The sequence below is a fragment of the Melanerpes formicivorus genome, unplaced genomic scaffold (genome assembly GCF_026170545.1).
Source record: "Melanerpes formicivorus ecotype bairdi unplaced genomic scaffold, bMelFor1.0.p_v2 SCAF_20, whole genome shotgun sequence".
In the NCBI taxonomy this organism is placed as follows: domain Eukaryota; kingdom Metazoa; phylum Chordata; class Aves; order Piciformes; family Picidae; genus Melanerpes; species Melanerpes formicivorus.
The window spans coordinates 2,124,601-2,145,000 of record NW_027142372.1 but is presented as its reverse complement, the minus strand read 5'-3'; the positions used below and the strand labels follow the sequence as shown (position 1 = coordinate 2,145,000).

Here is a 20,400-nt window from a genome sequence, read left to right as displayed (position 1 = left end):
TGAATTCTTCTTGCTTAAGACCTGCTGTTGAAAGCCAACATTTACAAAAATCAAATTAAACCAAGTGTAAATATTGAGTTATCTTCCCTCCTCCCACTTCAGACACGTGCTTGAAATGCTGCTGCATCGTGACATCATTCATGCCCCACTTTTCACAGCTCCCTTGCAGATCTCCCTCTCAAAACTTTAATCTTAATATTTTGACCCTCATTTGTCCCTCAAACCATTTCCCTCATTTGCCTGCAGACACAGTTCCCCCCATCAGTCCTCCACGTCTCCCACTGACACTTGCTCTCATTGCTCTTTGCTGCAAAAATCTGTGCTGTGAACACAGTTTGACATTTCCTGACATTTCATGAACTAATTACACTACAAATAATTAAGCATGTTCACATCTGTAACAAACGAAGGCAAAATGGTTGTCAGCAACTGTGATTGATGACCTCCCTGAGACTTTATCTGATGAGATTCTTCCCCACTATAGGCAGAACCTGGATGCCACTGTGTTTGCAATAATGCCTTCAGCCCTTTTCATCAGATCAAACCAATGAGATGCTTGAAGAAAAGGATGGGAAAATTAATGACTACAATGAAATATTTGCATTTTTTCCAGGCCTGGAAAAAACAATGAACAAGAGATGTGACAACCTCAATTATTTGGTGATGCTAAGAGCTCCGAGACAGCTCCTGCTGGAAAGAGCTGTTGGGAAGCCTGGGGGTGTCAAGTCGGCTAGAAAAATGGCAGGTGACAAGGACAACACTTTCCTTTTTTTTTTTCATGCTACCCAGACCCACATAGCTTGGTTAAAAAGACAAATTGCAGCACTGTGTTTCTTCTTTAGGGAGGGGGAATCTGTCAGCTTTGAAACACAATCTTCTCCGAATGTGGTGCTAGGGTAAAAAATAATATTGGTAAAGGTTGTCTCTTGCAGAGATGACATAAGTAAACAAATAAAATTAACTGGTGCTAATGCTCTTTAAAGGGAAGGAAAAGAGCACAGTCAAGAGTCCTATATGTACTATATTTAGTAATGGAAATAATAGATAGATGCTCACTTGTATAACATATACACAAATAAAAGCAAATGCAAAAGAAATTAAAGTAGGTGTTCATGTGTGTGTGCACACATATATGAAAATGACACATCAATACACTGATTAAACATGACACTGAACTACTCTGCAGTATCTGGACAATTTTACATATATATGGACTGCCTGCAGAGCAGCCAAAAATGCCTTCCATCCTCCTGAAAGAAAATAAAGAAAATTAAAAAGAGGGAAAGAAACCCCAAATTTTGATAAGGTGGCATACATATGATTATAATTATATGCATGAGAGCTCCTGTGCTGCTGTCCTTTGAAAACAAAAAGTGAAATAAAAGGGAAACAACATCTAGTGCACTACAGCATTTTGCTTTTTCAAGACTGCACTACTGCTGCTACTACAACTACTAATAATGGGAAGCGATAGGGTTTAGCAAACAAAAACTGGGATAGCTGAGTAGTGGTCAGAACACAGGACTAGAAACCAGGGACTCCTTACTTCCACTTCTCCCTGACCCTGAAAAAACTTAAACTTCAACTGCCTCATGTATTAAAAAGAGTTTAAAAAAAATATCAAAAATTCCTAAGGTAATAATGCTTACCTACCTCATCAGAATAAGGATTAATCAACATTAGTGATGTGCTCTGAACATCTTGGATATCACAACAGCATAAATTATTTTTCCTCTCCACCTTCTGGTGAACTGTGCCTGCATGGCCTGGGATGCCATCCCCACAGACAGGGTGGCTCTGACCTGTGAGCTGCCTGCTGCCCAAGGAGCAGTGAGAACCTTCAAAGAGGAGCAAACCAGAAAGAAAGGTGCAACATCAAGAGCAATAGCTAATGCTATTGCCAAAAGGATGCACAGGAGCAAACTAACTTTCCTTGGAGGCCAAATTAAGATGCATCATCACATCAGCAGGCAAAGTGTCTCTTTTCAAATACTAAAACTCATTCCACTAATTGGTAAGTATACTCTATCCTGCTTGCTCCCTGTGTTGCCTGTGATACCACAGTTGCCATAGTAACTGTTTATTTCTCTCAAATTACAAAATAAACACATTCAAAGAAAACCAATAGCTTCTTTCCAAAGAACTTTCTACCCAGAGTCCCTTATGACTTCATTTTACATGTTCACATTTAAATTGTCCATAAGTAAACATTATTTCTTCTTTGGGTTATTAATTATACTTATAGCGAGGCATTCAAAGACTTAAGAGTGTGGTACCACAAAGCCATAAAATGATCAATTATAGCGTATTTTAGAAGCAAAAGACACTTGCTGTATTTCTGGGAGACAACACACTGCAAGGACTGGAGTAAAGCATAGGATGAACAACTAACAGTGGCCTCCAGAAGGTCTGACCACTGCAGATGGAGTTGGGAGACATCACATCAAGCTGCCCACATCCAGTAACTTTATATTTTGGTCTCACAACCTTCTGAGACTATATAAATCATGTTCCAGCATTATGATGCTTTCTTGCCTCTGTGAAACACCATGAGACTGTGATGGAGAGCATGCTGTCTCTGCCCAGTGATGTCACTGCTATTACTGGAGAAAATCAAAATCCTTTAGGTTGAATTTTGTGCTCAGCTGAAAGCAGAAATCCAGACTAGGACAGGGTACAGACCCGTGACATGACAATGCCAATGTCACCCAGGCAGGTTTATGTCCCTAGAGCCTCCGAAAGCCTGTGAGCAGCTACAAAAGCAAGGTTGGCAGATATCACAGTGGAGGAAATGGCAAAAGAGAAAAAAAAAAGAAAGGTTTCTGTGGCAATTTTTCAACTTTTAATCATGGAATATGCAGTTTTCCTATGGATTTTTTCCCTGCCAATTGTGCAGGAAGTTCTTTATGATTTTTACCAATATATTGAAGCAGGCAGGAGTTTGGAGAGGTCCAGGTGGGAGCTATTTTGTCAGCAAACTCATGAAAACCATTTACATATACTTTATTGTGCATATTCCCATTCACGAGGCACAAAAATACTTGTATCTTTGGCTGACTGCATCTTTGTATGAGCTCTGCAACTGAAAATCTCCTCCATTTGCAGATGCAAATGCCCAGGCAGGAATATCCAGTTCCCAAGGAAGGCTGGCTTAAAAATAGATGGAGAAAAGTATGCCAGTGTGAACGGTACAATTTATTGTCCTATGAGTTAATAAGGTTCTGGGCTAAGTAAACTACTGCTTTTCCACCTTGCTATTCTTCTTGTGTGGCTGAGCAAATTAATTCTGCCTGTACTTGGAGACTGCACACTTGCTGCATTAACTTTGCCTGAAGTTCTCATATGCAGAGTAGATGGGATTATATTATAAGTAAATGTTAATGTAAATGGACACCTGCCACCCTTAAACATTACACTTACTGTTTGGTAAATAGTCCTTTATTCTTTAACATAGAAGTCAGTTACACCATGGCATTGACTGAATCAGACAACAAATAAGATTTAAGTGTATCCAATATTTTTAGGGGAAATGTCTATGTCAAACAGATTAAATGTCTTGGCACTGGTTCCAGTGCAGGATTTTGTGCTCAGCAGCTGGTATTTCAAGTCTTAAAATTTCCAGTACATTAACCTGACTGTGGAAGGGGTTTACAGTAACTATTTGGGACTTCCAGGCAGCCTATCAATGCAAAACTATGATTGTTGTCTGCACTGGGACTGAACTTTCTGTAAAGTCTCCCTGAGTTTGTTACTTTTGCACCCACATTTAATTTTGCAGCCAAAAAGTCACATTCAGCAGAAGTATCTACCACAAAGTGCATATCAGAAATAGCATAAATATTTGCTGGATTAGCCCCATTGTCTTCATAAGCATGCTACCAGTGTAGGCGGAGATCTGGCAACAAATCTGTGTATAAATTGACCCCTGTACCTCAGCTCAACTTCAATATCTTCTAATCCCTCTTCACCAAACAAATTGCATCAACTATTCCTGCATTTAGCCAACTGCAGTTCACATTGTTTTTGTTCCTTCTCCTAAGTTCTTCCAACAGATTAAATGGGGCTGCACTGAACTAACGGCTCTTGGCTGAGGTGGGTAGGTGTAATTTGATTAGTATAGATTCTGGAATTGGTAAGTACTGTATCAGTATCCTCCCTAGAAAATAGGTGACATGTCATGGGATATTAAGTAAGGCCATTTAATGTAAAAACTCAGATAATACATGAGTTAAATGGAGAAAATGAGAGAAAGCTTTTAAGCATTCTCCCAAGACAGATTGCAGAATAATATTATTGTACACGCAAGTAGTGCTGATTGACACAGTCAGAAGGCCATTATACTAGTACGGTATAAAATCATTATAGCAAAAAGCATTTCAGAGCTGCAGAGTGATAGCAGCAACATATAATGAATTATCAATAAAGAAGTGGTGATTCAGTTACATTACATATGAATAGAAAGCTTCCTGTTATATAATTTAAACCTGCCAGCCTGACAAGTGACTTGAATATTCAATTCCTTTTCCAGGTGTATGAATCACCCCTTTAACTTTACCAGAGACTGATTTTGAAGGATAGGCCAGAAACTGAGATACAGTAAGCAGTGTTCTTAAAGATTGGTTGAGTAGATTTCAATGAGGTAGACTCTGGTGAGGATCTGTTTGAGCACTCAAGGAAATAACCTTTAAGATTTCTTCCTGATGATGGTATATAATCACAAAGCACAGTCTTTCAGCAAGTCAGTGCCACCAGTACTTTACAGTTTTCATTTTGTTTTAATGCAAAGTCCTTGAAGTTTATAATGTTGCAAACTACCATTATCATGAAGTCCTATCAGTCTGAAAACCCTGTATTTTTGAGGCTATGCTCCTGAAGGTGAAGTGCTACAACATGATCCCAGGGACGACTAGGATCTTTGGGAACATTACAAGAGTCACCTTTTCCTTTTAAATTATTATTTAGTATTTTGAAGTGTTCACATAGTATCTAAGTCAAAGATAACTGTGCTGGAAACTCAAGAGTCAGTAACTTATAAATTTGGGGAAACTGGAGGATTTGGTTTGAATGCCTTCAGTGCTAGTATCAAAGTTAAAATCAACAAACTAAAAAGACTGATAATTTGAAAATGATCCAGCTATAATACTCTCTCTCTATATATATATATACTCATACATATACACGCACACATATATGTATACTATATATATAGACACTCATTTTAATATGAGTATAATATTATCCAGCCCACATTCTGCAAGGAAATATATCCACAGCACTGTAAACCACAAGCATTTAAAAGTTGTGAGTAGTTCTAACCTGCCTCCCAGCACTGTTAAGCTTTTGCATGTTTAAGGTACATTTTCAGACTGATTTTTTTTAACAAATGGAAATTGAGTCTTGTAAAATAATGTGATTTTATAAAATTGTATGTATACAACATGCATGTCATAAAAGAAATTATTATAAAATCATGTGATTGTATAGATACCTTATATTAGAGTATAGGAATTCAATACTACATAGATTTTTTATATATACATGCACAGATACTATTATATCCTAGTATTAGCAACACTCCAAGAAAACTAGCAATATTAATGAAACTGTTGCAGTAAGATTTTCTTCAAGTTGTTGTCTGGATAAACTGTTTTAAAAACATCTTTCTACTTCCTACATTTGCCCAAATATGATGGTCAGTTACCTCAGAAGCCCTCAGCATCTAGTCGGTTTCATTTCAGTCATTTCACCTTCTGTTTACCACCTCTCCTTTCTCTCCTCCCTTAAGGATGAATCTACAAATGACAGACAAACACCTTCTTTTGCTTTATACTGAACCTGTTAGAAGCCTGCAGTGAAGATGTTTCTTTTTACTGTGCTGAATGCTCTTGGGACTGAAAGCAGCTCAGAAATTTAATCACAGGCCGAGAGCTAGTAGTTAGATTGCAGCTTGAAAAGACCTTAAAGGAGGCAACAGAAACATGGATTACTGCCTCACAGCCACTAATTAGCTGATGAAACATCAGGAAAAGAACTGGTGGACATTTATGTGAATTTGCACTGCCTCCAAAGACCAGTGGTGTACAGGAATTTTAGTTTTCAAGCATAGGAAGCAAATATTTCTTCACACAGCTGGGATTCTGTTGATCACAGAGCTGGCTTGTGCCTTGTTTAAGGCTCCATTCATATCTGTTTTAAAGATTAAATAATTTTTGAGATAGGGCTCAACAGGGCTCTGGGCAACCTGATCTAGTTGTGGATGCTCCTGCTTACTGCAGAGGGGATTGGACATGACCTTTGGAGGTCCCTTCTAACCTAGACCATTCCATGAGTCTGTATAGTTTGGGGAACAGGAAGGTTTTTGAGCACGTGACCTGGTAGTCAGAAACAATAAAATGCTAATACTGGCTCTAAAATCAACTCCTGGGCAAATCACAGTAATCTTGGGCAAACTAAAACTTCCCTGTCTCAGCGCTCCTAACTTTCAGGCAGCTAGCTGCTCACCACAAAGATGCTGTAACAATTAATTAGCAAAATGGCTATAAAGTACTGAGGATGACAAATGTGCTAAGAGCTAAGCATTATAATGAATGCTATTTAATGCATCTTTAAAAATCAAATTATATTTTTTTCTTTAATAAATTAATTACACAATGACTTTAAGAAATGACAAAGTAATTTGGAGTAAATGACCACCCTGTAAAATTGAAACACACCCTAAAATGTGGTTATTATAAAATAACCACACGCCCTGATAGTTAGCGCTGCTTGAGTTGTATATAACCTTAACATAGTAGTGTATTATTAAGTGCAGGAGGATCAGCAATTACAAAAGAGAGAGCAAGTGCTGATGCACGTTAAATACACGTTACCTCTTTGGCATCAGCAGATTTGGTGCATCTATTCCTGGCAATAAAAAGCATGCTGGGCAAATTCAACGTGTGGCACAAAAGGATTAATTAGGGTACAGCTAATACAAGCACTGTTTAGACATGAATCAAGACATTTAGGATGTGGGGCTTATGGTGCACTGAATAATTGCCAACACCATAAAAGAAAAAGAAAAAAAAAAAGACATGAACTAATTTCACATTTATGAGAAGCAGAAAGTTCTACCCCAGCTTCTGCTAGGTGGAGAATTACGCACTGCAGGTTTCTTTTGAAATACTTCATATTGCCACACAAAATGTTTTCTTGTTTTTATGCTAGCCCTCCCTCATTGTATTTAAGTGTGAATATTTTCCAGATAAAAGGACATATTTGATAGCTAAAAACAACAGGTACCTGCTCCCTCAAATAAAGCAGATTTTAAAGACTTTCCTCCCTTATATGCTGTTCCAGGTCAGAAACTCAACCCCCATACCTCATGTCATTTGGATTTCTATCATGCTTTTTGGTTTGAAGGAATATTTATTATCAATGGGTAAAACAAGAGAGGAGACAGTTGGGAGGTTAGGAGACTAGTGTGGAGGAAGGAACTGTAGTTTAACTCAGAATATGACTGAAGCAATGCATGCACACAGAACAGCACAGTGCTGCACAAAGATGTCCAAGCCCACTTGCTCAGGCACCGGAAGCTGGAGAATGCTGATCACAAAACTCTTCTGGCTAACTCCTTGCCTGGTTAATTTATCCTGCTTTTTCTGAAAGACGTAAAGGTAGCATAGTTGTCTTCTAATCTGTAGTGCCACAAGGACATAATCTTTCGTCTCGGTTACCTATCTGGAAGTGACCGGGATTCTCTGTTGTTCAGTGAAGCTCCAGGAAAAGCTCTTTGCTCTGAAACAATAAACACATTTGCTAAAACATTCATAGAGGTACTAAGAGCAAGAGTTCTCAAAGTTCTGTAACAGCACAGATTAAGACAGCCAAAAGGAATTTGCTGAGTGCTGACTCCTGAGCCCAGCCCAACCAGCAGAACCTGTCTTCAACCCACCAAAAGCTGCCTGTGTGAACATTGTGTCCATTCAGTCCACAAAACATGACAACTCACACATTCTGTCTCTCTTGGTATTTAGTACTTTTCTTACCCACACCTTGTGGTAAAAATGTTTCAAAACATTTATTTTGAAAATGTCCATTAAATTTATCCCAAATTAAACTAAAATGCATTCTAGAATTATTTTAAATATTTTATATATTTATGCTAGTCATCACTTATGAAAGTTGGAGGCCTTAAACTAAAAGTACTCTAAAACAAAGAATTAAAATAGTAAAATGAAAGCCTGTTCTAAATAATCATTCTTAAACCAAATGCTTCCTCAATCACATAGCATTGATCATATTCCATATTCATCAGTCAAGTGAATGCCATGGATTCCTCATTCTTCCAGGGGAAATGGAAGCCTTGCTCACTATTGCACAGCCTGGAACAGTGTTCCAGTCTTATACAGCTCAGTAGATGCAGCACTGTATGCATCCAGCATGCACATCCAACACGCCAGCCATCAGGGCCAGTCCTCTAAGGGCTGTGACAGACACAGTGCATCTGAGCTCCCCTTCCACGCAGGGGTCTCCAAATCACAGGATTTGCATGTAAAGTTTCTCATCCTTAGTCATGATTTATTTTAAGGGAAATTAAGCCTTATATTCAAATATTGGTTTTCATTAAATCACTTTATATTTAAATAATTCTCAATCTCCTTTTTAATTAAACATACTAAGGACCAATTTTCATCTTTTATTCAGGAAGCTTAACTTTGCCAAGATCCTAAACCCCATGACATAGTAGGGCTGAGACTCCTCTGTTAGTTTGATTCCTTCTCCTAGTTTTGCTTACAAGCCCTGATTTTTGGAGAAACGAAACATCATCTCCTGCAAGGCTTCACACTTTAATCACTGCAAGTTAACCTGACACACTAATGAGAAATCTCCTTTTGCTTTTCATCCCATGATCTGCTCCACTCCACCTGCCACTGCAAAGCTCTTATAGGATCATTTGTCGACCTTACACTCCTATTACTTCCAGCCCCTTTCCTCATTTTGAAAATCAAATTAATTTCATTAGAGACAGTCAACATTTGCCTAAAACACTGAGTAGCTATAATGTATTTATTGCCCTTGGTGAATCTCACCCAGTTCAACCAGTGCCTTCCAAGTTTCCATTCAATTAAGAGCAACATGCTTTTAAAGGCTCATTTAGTTAGCTCTGTATTTGTTGCACTTGAATTGCAATAATTAATAAAAGCCCAAAATGTCACTATGAGACAACACAGAGCAGCCAGAACTATGTTTCAGTAAAAAGAAAGAGAAAAGAAAAAAAAAAGAAGAGCTCAAAAAACACTGCTTAGGAAAGACCAAAGCCATTAATGAAATGGGCTCAATTTAGCAAGCAATTTTTTAAAGCAAGTTCTAAAGAGCAGTTTCTTACAAAGCTGACCTGAAGTTGAAAAAAGATGAAAGCTTAAAAAAAAGAAAATTTTAATAAGAAAGAAACCAACCATTTCATGATAAGCTGACATCTCACTCAACTTCTATGCCTCTTCTGCTCTCTCACATAGACTCAGTGTGAAAACTGGGTTTACTGGTCAAGGGTGAATCTAACACGCTCTCCCGCTTTCACAGAAACCCTCTGATTTCTCCCCTGTTTGGCTTCCGCTAATCTGATAAAATCAGAAATGTAGCTCCATTTCCTGCACTGTTTCTTCCTCGTTTCGGCTCCCTGCTGTTTGTTTCTAGGATATTCTCATCCCTGCTGGGTGTATATTTTACTCTCTTTAAGAAGAGCCCCGATCATGTTTCTTTTTCTCACACTATCTATTACTGACGCTTGCTATGGGAATCTCCCAGCCGGTGGTGAGACCCCAGTGCTTAGAGCATCTGGACAGTAATCATGAACTAATATAATCACTTCAGCAGCTCATGTTAACAGTGAGGGATTGGTTGCTTTTACTCCTTCACACTTCTTACAAGAAGAATGGGATTGAAAAAAAGCATCTTTCATGCCTGTAAAATGGACTAAAGTTAACAGTGGTGTAAACAAGGAGAAATCCCCTGAACTAAAGAAAAAAAATGCTTGGCAAATGTAAGAGAAATACTTTCCCCTTAAATACATCTTTGTTTACTGGCGGGTTAAATAGATTGTGCCAAAAGAGAAAGGTGCAAGTTCATTTCTGTTCCCTCAGATGGAGAGTTCCATATGAACATGCAACTATAAAAGTAAGATTTGTTTATTTTTGCAGTGAAGCAAAACTGACAAGTTGGTAACTCATTCTACTGCCAGGTTAGGGATGCACCCTGCTCCTGCCCAATGCCAAGCAAGGTCACACAGCCCACGGCATCCTCTGCCTGGAATTGCTGCCCCAGAGCTTGCCTAGCTGCCACCAAATACTTCTCCAAAATGCAAGTGAAGTTTTCAACCAGCCTAACCAGTCTAACAATGGGCTTCAAAAGGGAAGGCTGATGAACTTCTGATAAGTGTATTTATGATTAATTAGGCTGCAAGAATGGACAGACCAGCTTTCCTAATCTAGGAGGGCAAACACGCTCCCAACCTCATTTCCCCAAACCAGAAGAGATGGGTGCAGACAAGAATAAAGAGTACAACTGGCTTCTCTGTGAATGTGGGAACAATGCTCTGTATTGACAAATGACTGCTAACCTCCACAGCCAGATACCTCCCAGTGCAGTTATTACTAATCCCTACCTCAGCCTATTAACTAAGTTTCTGATCTCCACCCAAAACGGAACTTTGTTCTGCTAAGTCCTGCAAGAATGCTGTCCCATGTCACAAGAGGCCATCCAACAGAAAAAAAGGAAATTAAAAAAATAAAATAAAAGAAAGAGGCAGCTTTGGTTAAATATATATTGCTCCTACCATTCTGAGCCAACACCCCTTAAGGGAACAGAGGTTTTTACTCTCCTCCCCTTTCACTACCGGTATGGACAGCTCATATCTCTGCCTCTAAGCTGCATTGATGCACTGTGGCAACACTGTGCTTCATGGTCAGCAACACTTCTCCATTTCCAAACACAGCAGAGTGGACCCCAGCAACAGCAACACTATTGCAAGGCTCACGAAGACAGTAAGTTTTCTGTGTGCATGTATAAGGTCTCTCTTTGCTAAGGAATATGTAATTTTCTACTTGTTCTAGAAAACTCCCCCAGGCAGCTACATGCTTGTGAAAAAGTCGAGTTGCCTCTGGGGCAATGTGCTCCTAGGCCCTGGATCTGTTTGCAAGTGTGCTTTGGAGGGGGAAGAAAGGCTTGTCACTGATCCCAGCACAGCTGGCAGGGCTGCAGCTGAGCTGTGAACGAGCTACAAATTAGTCCAATATTTAAATACTTGCTTCTAAAGATAAAAGCCAAATAAGCCTCTCACACCAGATTTTCTCAAGGAATGGGAAGTGTCTCTAAGAATAACTGTAGCTGCTGCAGAGCAGTCTTGGTTCACAAGAGCCACCTGACAGCACGCCAGGAAGCTCTGTGCTGCAACATGATACTTTTAGAAGTGACTTCAGCGCCTTGTTGGTTACCATTACCAGATATCATGGCATGCTCTACACTGACAGAGCCCTCTATTACTCACATGTATGGAGCCAGGTCCCCCATCTGCTTCCTAAAGACATTAAGATGCCACCTAAAGCTCCAGCTACAGGAGCACTTTGACATGTTAGTGCTTTATGCTCATTATAGCAACATACCTCAGAAAAGCTGTGCTGTGGGAGCTGGGTCTGGAAGGATGGTTCTCCCCACACCAACAGGCAGCAGTCAGGGGCACTCAGGTTCCAGCAGAACAAGACAAAATGACCAGAAAGTTCCTATCAGGAGGAAAATGAGAACATAATCTATATAATGTAGTCCTCAAGTGACTGTGATTGTTAGCTGTTTGGGTTTTTTTAAGGTACTGCAAAACTGCTTAAATAGGAAAAAATTGAAGGACCGGGAACTGGAATAAACACAGAGTATTGACAACCCTCCTTTACAGATGTACAGCTTCTTCCTCATATGTTTTTCCTCTTTGTACTAATGTATTTGATTAAAGTTTGTGTGTTTGCAGAAAAAAGGGGCTGGGGGGAGGAAGGCAGCACTGGAAGCAATGCTTGAAGTATATGGTTTATATGTCTGAAAATGTTTGTTTTGACTTCCTCTTACTGAGACAAAAATGAAAACTTCTAAGAATGTTTTATGAATTCTTGCCACACCAAACAACCTGTTCCAACTCAAGATGTACCTCTAAACCAGTTTTTTCAGTATAAACAAAATGATGTCATATTGACAGAGGGAAGAGAAAAACTTGGCTGTTTAATTTGGAAGATTGCTAAAAGTGATACATTTAACTCTTCTTGTCTAACAATGAAATGTTTTTATAGTTCACAATACCTAACACCCTTGATCACATAAAAGAAGTTGTCCTGAGTTCCTGTTGAACTAATCCACATCCTATTTTTTTTCTGTGTATACTACAACATTAGGAAAGAAAAATTAAATATTCATCAAAATAAAATCTCATTTTCATCCCACTGCATGAGATGCATCTAACATTTTAAAGCATTTAGAGAAGCAAATTAGAAATCTACATAGAGCACTTAAGAATACAAACATTACAGATATGTTCTAGGTGCATCACAAACACTTCCAGCTAACACAGTTTTCTCTACAATGTTATTTTCATCTGTTTGTGGTGCACAGGTAGCTCTTCCCATTGTGTAAATTTTGCATGTTACTTTTCCCTGTCCTCCCTCTTCACTGTTTCTTTCTTCCTCCTGTTGGTTCTGGTGTCAGTTTTTTTTTCCCTTAACCTTCTGTCTATTAACCTTCTGCCTACACCATTCCTCTACTTGTATGGCTCACAGTTGAACCCCAGAGCCTCTTATTTTCCTCTCCCCATGCTTTGCTGACAATTCAGCCTCCTGAAGGACAACAGGTATGCAAGCCCAATTCCTTGTGGGGGCTTCTATGTGCAGCACACCTTCTCATCCACATATTCTAGTTCATAACATTATAGAATGTGTTGGTTTTTTGAAATGGGAACTCTGTTGGTAAGAAAACCTATTCTTAAAGATTGTCCTCTCTGGAATATCAAATAAGCTAGGAGAGCTCTCATGTTAGCACCCTCGTGCTCTGATCACATCTACACTATGTGGAAATGGTGAGACAGAAGCTGAAGAGCTATGATGGAAAGCAAAGCCAAATAGTTACTATTTTGCATCTGCGAGAGCAGTTGCCTTCTCCTTCAGTAAGATATAAAATGAAAGAATAAGGACAAGCACACATTTGCAAATGCTGAAAGCACAGAGTTAAAGTTTACAACTTGAAAACATTAGCTGACTAACTTGTTAATGCAACAGCATTCAGAAAAATCCATTTTCATCGATATAGAATAAATTTGCACACTGTTGGCTGTCCTTAAACCCAAATCAAACCAACTCAGATCGGAATCCTGGGAGCTACAAGCTATTAACAACGTAGTCAACTACTATTTAATGTTCTCATTTTTAATAAGAATATTTTTTTAAGATAAGAACTCAACATGATTGAGTTCTATTACAGATGTACATAGCCAGCAACAAGTATGAGAACACCAGAAGTTTAAGTTTAGTAACTTCCTTGTGATTGTGCTCCATGTCTTTCTTGCCATGCCCAGAAGGATGAAGAGTAGTTCAGTTTTCAAAGCTTATTCAATCATTTCCCTTTCCATTTCCATTGTAAACTTCAGCTTTTTCCTGAGAGTGCAAATGTCAGCAGGAAGCTCATAGTACTCACGCAGTACAAAGGGCCACAGGATAATACTTCTTCATGAGATACACGATAGGGCCATAGTTATAGTTTAAATGGGCTACCCATCCCAACTCTGGGATGATTGAAAACTGGGGTGTTTACTAACAAAACTTTTATTACATAGACATAACTAATATTTGGGTTAAAACCATTCAGATTATTTCTTTAAAGGGCCACAGATATAGGAAAATATGCAGCAGATTTCCACTTCAGCCAGTTCTCCCATGAGAAAAGTATGTTGACTTCATGTTGAACAGGCAAAATAGTACATGACCGAGGGCTTGGCATGACTTTTCTGGTATTATCAGATAACTGATCCTCTGAGAAACTATCTGTATAAGTAGAAGAGTCAACCGAAGACCACAAATTTAAAGAGCTGCCATTTGAAAATGTGCCAGAAGTAAATCACCACTTATTCTACAAAGACTAAAGTGAGTGCTTGAGCACCACTGAGATTCTGCACAAAGTTTGCGTCACATGTTTCATTCAATAAGGCAATCAAGATGATTAGGGAGTGTAGGAAAGGCTCATTAATGGGCATTGCAGACACTGAGTCAGCCTTTCATTTATAACCAGTGCATCCGGACAGTTTTCATTTATTGGGGTTTTAATTTAAAGAAGTGAAATTTATGTGGACAGACACACACCCCTGGATTGTACAACTTGTTCTGGTTTAAAAGCTGCCGCTAGCTTTATTGAAGTGAGTGGTACTGGCAAAAGAGAAAGAAATGACAGACAGAAAGAAAGAAAAAAAGAAAAAGAGAGAAAGAAAGAGCGAGCTTCACAGTTGGTATGCTCGCTTTAGTTAGCTCCTTTACTTTAGGTCCTTAACAACAGAGTAAGAATTTAGCTAGGGATTTTATTCTTAAGATGCTGAACAGCACACCAAAGAATACTCAGGAGTACATCTTTAGCTTCAAAGACAGAAATTTTGAATACTGATCCCTGGGACTTGGGAAGAACCAGAGTTACAGAAACCAGAGACAAAACTGATGGAAACGCATGTGATTGACAACAAGTGTGGCTGACGTTGCAGAACAGCATCCTTTTAATGAGAATAAGGAGTGGGATTTGCTATTCTGTCCATTTCAACCAAACAACAGCTGTTATCTCAGAATTCACAGTTATCAATAAATGCCTGGAGAAGAGGAGGCTCAGGGGAGACTGTATTGCTCTCTACAAGTACCTGAAGGGAGGTTGTAGCCAGGTGGGGGTTGGTCTCTTCTCCCAGACAACCAGCAACAGAACAAGAGGGGACAGTCTCAAGCTGCACCAGGGGAAGTTTAGGCTCAAGATGAGAAGAAAGTTCTTCACAGAGTTATTGGCCACTGGGATGTGCTGCCCAGGGAGGTGGTGGAGTCACCGTCCCTGAAGGTGTTCAAAAAGGGATTGGACATGGCACTTGAAGCCATGGTTTAGTTAGTCATGAGGTGTTGGATGACAGGTTGGACTTGATGATCTCTGAGGTCTTTTTTAACCTTATTGATTCTATGAGGAAAACACACATGCTTTGAGAAGACAGGAATTTAATGTCATTCATGTCACACTATGTATCAGCAAAGGACTACTTCAAGGCTTAATGATTCAACTTTTCAGACTTAGAATTTGGACCCAGGCTAGAACCAGCCACAAACATCTCCAGAAAGCTTCTTGTGTTGAGGAAGCATACGCAACACTCGGCCATCTGAATACTGTGGAGGAACAGCAGAGCCAGCCCCTGTGCTACAGCTAGACAATCAAGAAAATACTGAGTTTATCAGCCATGGTATACCGATTCCACCAAACAGGAAGATCATGGATGGAGGTACACAGGTCTCCTCACTCTCATGTCTCTGTGCACACCAAAGCTCCTCTTGAGCTCTCCTGAATTGACTGAACCTAACAAACTGATGAAGGCTGACTATTACAGGTCAGGGCATGAGTTGGTTTTGCAGGAAAAGACAAAGACAGGAGGGAACCACCACTGACTGGGGAGGGCTCTGGATCACTCTGCGGGCAGAGGCTGAGCAGTAGCACATTTCGTTATTGCTCAGCCCTGTCACATGCCTGTTGGACTCTCTAATTTGTCTATGGGAGAAGACACAAGTAGAGAACCATAAAGATCTGTACAGCGCAGGTGGCTGGACAGGAGCTCTCCCTCCCCCTGGTATCTCAGTATCTCCTCATGGTGGAATAGGAGTGTTTGATTTTTGTTTTTCTTTCCATTAGAGGATGACCTTTGCTCCAACTAGATTGATCTGCTGTGGAACCAACATCCGCCAGCTTCCAAGACTTGTGCTTCCTGAACAGCAGCAGATACTTTCTGCTGCTCCAAATCTCCTTATTAAATCATGCCTCCATAAATCAAAACCAACCAAAACTGACTTACCAAACATTTGGGTGAGAACTCAGAGCAGCTGAAGAGTGACCGAGAGTGAGTCATTGCCTGATGCAATTTCAAACAGTTCAACTGTAAACACAGTTGAGCTCATTGCTGTGTTAACACCCCCCTAAAAAAAAAATCCCAACTGAAAGATTCTTAATTGCAAATACATTGCTGTGAAAATGACACTAAATGCCAAATGGAAGATGTATAGAGAAGCATATTTCTTTTGGAAACTGACCAAATGAACATCTGGTTGCTGGGTTATCTGGAAAAATCCATCAGAGCATAATGACAGCACCATTAGATGCACCACCGTAATTAATAGTATGTTTCAATGGGTTTAAACATGCAAAGTGCTGAACACTACTAGGAGATGCATTCTCAGATCCCACCTAGTTCAGTGAAGAGTGAACCACTGATTATTGGAAAGATATTCCAGGGAAAGGATAATGCACTGCTCTTACACTGATAAGCGTTCACTGCAAGCCAGCGTCAGATAGCAGGACACAACAGAAGGACATCTGGTCTGACCCTGTGTTTATTACCTTTCAAAATGCTTTAGAATTATCAATAATGACTTTTAAAGATAAACTCTGAAAATGAACATGGAAAAGAACACAGAATTTCAGGCTGGTGCTGCTGCAGAAAGAGCAGAAACTGATCTGTAGTTTGAGGCTATGTTTCAGGTTGGGTTTTTTAACAAAGCTGATAGGATGCCCGTGTGAATGTGGACTTCCCTGTATATATAGTAAATGGCTCGTAATGGTGAATTTCAACAAGAAAACAAGATTTCAAACATTTACTATAATCACTCACTGTGTTGTGCTATACAATATACAGCTTTTATTCTAGAACCATAGAGTTTATTTCACAGCTAAGTTATGGCTCCAGTACAACATCACTGAAATGCCACTGAAAAAATTCACCCACAAAGAAAATTCACCTGCAGTGAAAATCCCACCTCAATAAATTCATTGTTGGTACCTCTACAATGCAGGTACAGACTAACACAGCAAGAAATATTAGTGGAAGGGAACTCCTAAGGTTTCCGCTCCAATCTCCCCCACGACTGTCATAGACAATAGATGAGCTATGACTTTGTCTAGACAACTCTTCAGAAACCTCCAAGGCACTCTGGCCAACCTCTTTCAGTACTGCCATACCTTCCTATGTGAAACATTTCTCCTAACACACATTTCTTGAATCTTCCAAAGGCATCTCTTGTGGTTGTTGCCACTTTCTAGATTGTTCACCACTGAGCAGTTTGGCTCTGCCCTTTCCTAACCACCCTTCTTGCTCTCCTCACATAGCAGATGTAGAAAGGTGAGAAGTGACACATAGCAAAATCCTTCACGACAGCATCCCTCAACAACTCTTCATCTATGATACAGCTTAAAATCTTTGAAGCAACAAGACTTTTCTACTCGTGCTCTAAACTTCCTATGCTACTCTGAAACATACTTGAAAAGCATTCCCATAAATTATGCAAATAAGAGATTTAGGTAATATTAATAAATGAAGAAAAGGAATCAAATGTTTTCCTCAGTTCAACATAAGCAATATTAAGCACATGTAGATATGGGTTTCATCACATATTTTTAATGTAACGTGCATCTGAGGATCCACTTTACAATATGCTAAAAACATGACTTTAGGTCACTAATACCAAGTAAAAAGCACGAGATGCAAAGAGACATGGTGGAAGAAACTCACTCTGCCACCTTATTTTTATAGCTCATTTAAAAAAAAAATAAAAAAGTATCAGCAGCCTTTATGCCAGATTGGACACTGTTTGTCCTACCAGAGCCAGCACAAACTACATATTGTAAGATAACCCAAGTATACAGAAACGTAGTCATGTGCCTTCCCTTCATCCAGATCAAATATACACTCCTAGTGCTTTGATAGCACACAGATCAGATATTAACATGCAGGAAACCACAGCCCACATTGTCAGACAACTGCATAACACAGCCAGGTGATCTTACAGACACTTGACTGTACCTGCACAAAACCTCCAACATCCCTGGAATGTGCCTTGCAAATGTGCTGAATCCTGAATCTTGGGAGAACACAGAGATCTTTTACCGTTCACTTTCAGCAGATATTTTTGATAATATTAAAATTGTGAAGAGTTTCTTAAAGTGCCAAATATGGCTTAGTTAATCGAATGAAAGTTTGCTAAATATTTAGGATAGCTTATGAATTGCTCTCTCTCCACATTAAAAATCTAAAATGGCTTATTTGATTATGGAGAAGTCAACTGAACATGCAGTTGTGTCATTCAGCGAGCAATTCAAAAGAATTACAGCTGTTTCGCACAATCTATATTTAGTGATTCTTACTTCAAAATACTTAGACTCTAGATCTGTCCTTAAAGCATTCTTAAAAGGGTTGGCAAGTATGTCTATATGTAAAATATGATAATCCTATGTTAATTCTCCTCCTTACCTCGCTGTAGATGCCTGGGAACAAACCATTGTAAGCATTAAGCTTGCTTGAGTTTGCACTGCATTTATATTCATTAACCAGACTATTAGTGAGAGCGCTTGGAGTTCTATGACTTTTGTGGTAGTTGTGTATGTACATTCACTGACTGCATTATTTATTTGCGTGCATGTCCATCTACCCATCCATCCATCTCCACTCCTGCACACATACAGATCAATATGTGTCTCTGTATATTTATGTCTTTCACCATTCTCAAGACATTCAGTCTCATTCTCTGGCACCAACTCTGGGAAACTACTGCTTTAGCTAATGCCCTTATGACTGAAAACAGAGCTCAATGCATTGCAGACAGGGACCAAGGCAGAAAAGTGGAACAAACAGATGGAGGTGTAAAAAAGGGAAGTATTTATGCTAAATTCAAGAAAAATAAAGGGATTAAAGGGATGTCACAGACTAGATGATTTAAGAAGGGGATTTCTTCTGAAGAGGGGATATTTCTCTTGTAGAATAGAAATCTATCATGTATTCTAACCAGGGTTAATTCTAACATCTAGAACAAATCTAAATCTTAAAACCGAGATTAAGAGTTGGCTAGTGGTGCCTATTATATCTGTCAGCTGTTTTACAAACCAAGGAGAAAATATTTTATGTTTGGATTCAACCAATACAATAACAATATTTATAGGCAGTCTGGGGAGCAATAATAATTTTACATGGTTTTCAGTATTCAACAGAGTATTTACAGGGATTTGAATTATTGTAACATGTTTAGATTGTTTTTCCCATCCTCTTTCTGAGATCCTGGATTAAGGAGCCAATATCCCTTCTCTGTGCCAGTCTGCTACATAAGCTGTGCATTTGTAGGGCTATCCAGTGAAGCAATTCTTTCCCTAAATCTTTTGAGCTGCGTTGCCTCTGTTGTACTGTCACTCAGCTGAGGACATTCATGCTCCAAACCTGACATCTGATTATGTTGGTCTAATACTAGCCTACAGTCCCAATGTTTTTATCTAAGGGGTCTGACCACTGGCAAATATCTACACCTTTATTTTGAACCAAACCAGAGCACTAAAGTTCGATACAGAAAGTCCTGTAGACATGGTGATATCATGAAACCAAAACTGCATAATGTTTAAATCAGTGATTGAGCTCCTAGAGTACTGAATATTTCCAAGAGAAAGAGGCTAGTGTCTGCAGGAAGCTCCCCTACTACCTCATCCCACAGGCACATGTAGCACAGGGCTTACACACCAAGTCAAAAGTTATGCCAATACCCATACAAAAGAACCATATTGTTACACAATAGCTTTTAATCTGACCCCATGCTTAACACATCCATGTAAATCTCTAGTGCACTAGAATAAACATCTCAGAAAACAGAAGTTATTTTTTACTAAGTAAATAACTCTTTCCTTCTCCACCTGTCAGGTGTAAGTGAAAGACAAGCAGAATCACACATGCTGAATAAGATGATTTGGATTGCACTGTCAAACTCATCACTAACTTCTCATTTGACTTGAAAACAATCACTCAGTTCTGAGGTGTTTCCTGCACACAGAAATCCCACTGGATGGCATTTTAATGGGAGCAGCGCTGGGTTTGCTGCTAAAAACCTGCTCTGAAATTTCAGGGAAAGGGTAAGATTTGCCGAGGATGCATTTGCTATAGGGTATTAGCACATCTAATACCTGGAAGGTAACAGAAGCACAGAGAAACTATAAAACTACAGCAAACTGAGTCTAATAATAGTGACTCTAGTGATGTTAGAGAGAAAGCACCAGCTTTACTATCTACACAGCACGACTGCAATGGGGGAAGCCAGAGTATTTACAGCTGTTCATCAAACAGTAAAGCCTCATTGCACTCCA

The 20,400-nt window shown here is 39.3% G+C and overlaps 1 long non-coding RNA gene across 1 annotated transcript in view; it reads right to left on the bottom strand.

Moving 5' to 3' along the window:
- The window catches only part of LOC137447408 (uncharacterized), a 111,943-nt gene that overhangs the window by 3,749 nt on the left and 87,794 nt on the right, over positions 1–20,400 (bottom strand). Inside the window, exon 2 of the long non-coding RNA XR_010988860.1 lies at positions 11,640–11,756. This is a non-coding gene — a long non-coding RNA (uncharacterized lncRNA). The remainder of the gene's footprint in view (positions 1–11,639; positions 11,757–20,400) is intronic.